This window comes from Alligator sinensis, unplaced genomic scaffold (genome assembly GCF_000455745.1).
Source record: "Alligator sinensis unplaced genomic scaffold, ASM45574v1 scaffold2636_1, whole genome shotgun sequence".
Taxonomy (NCBI): domain Eukaryota; kingdom Metazoa; phylum Chordata; order Crocodylia; family Alligatoridae; genus Alligator; species Alligator sinensis.
Window position 1 is genome coordinate 28,393 of NW_005843800.1, and position 951 is coordinate 29,343.

Below are 951 nucleotides of genomic sequence, written 5' to 3' on the forward strand. Positions count from 1 at the left end.
CTCAGACAGAGCAGGCGGGTGTTGCAGACCCGCCGCCGAGAGAATTAATCACGGCTCATGCGCTCTCGCTCATCACGGCGGCCCCGCCCATTTTGGGGCGGGACAGGTAAGGATGTACCTCACTGACGATACCCGGCTGCTTCCGACGCCGCCGGCCGCCGCCCCGCGCCAGGCACCCTGGTCAGGGGGATCCCGCGCCCCGCTGCTGCCGGCTAATACCCCCCGGTGCTGCGCACCGCCCCGCTCCCAACAGCCCCCGCGCGCCGCGCTAATTTGCATAGCTGCGGATTCTGTAGTCCGCAAGGTACAAGCCTGCCGTAATGGCGGGGGGGCGGGGGGAAAATTTGGAGAGGGGCGTCCGGGGAGAAGGGGTGAGTGTGTGTGTGTATGTCTGTGCGCGTGTGTATCTTACATGCCTGGGTGTGTGTGTCCACCCCAGATGCCTGGGGTGTGTGTGTGTGTGTGTATCTCCCAGCTGGGGGGAGAGGGGGCATGCACGACAGACTTAGCTTCTGTGTGTGTCCTGAACTCCTGAACTGTGTGTGTGTATCTCAGATGTCTGGGCTGTATGGAGGTGCATGTGCTGTATGTCTGTGCGCGTGTGTATCTTACATGCCTGGGTGTGTGTGTCCACCCCAGATGCCTGGGGTGTGTGTGTGTGTGTGTATCTCCCAGCTGGGGGGAGAGGGGGCATGCACGACAGACTTAGCTTCTGTGTGTGTCCTGAACTCCTGAACTGTGTGTGTGTATCTCAGATGTCTGGGCTGTATGGAGGTGCATGTGCCCATCCCAGGTCCCTGGGTTCTGTGTGTGTTTGTATGTGTCCTGGCTTCCATATGTGTGTGTGTGTATCCCCAACTCGTAGGTTGTGCATGTCCCAATGCCTGGGGTCTGTGCGTATCCTGGGCTCCTCTGTTGTGTGTGTGTATGCATAGGTCAGCAGGTGCCATC

At 60.0% G+C, this 951-nt stretch overlaps 1 non-coding gene across 1 annotated transcript; it reads right to left on the minus strand.

Moving 5' to 3' along the window:
- LOC112548944 lies at positions 1–129 on the minus strand. Its single transcript, XR_003092421.1, has one exon. It is a non-coding gene; the product is annotated as a U8 small nucleolar RNA (small nucleolar RNA).
- Between the last annotated feature and the right edge of the window lie 822 nt (positions 130–951).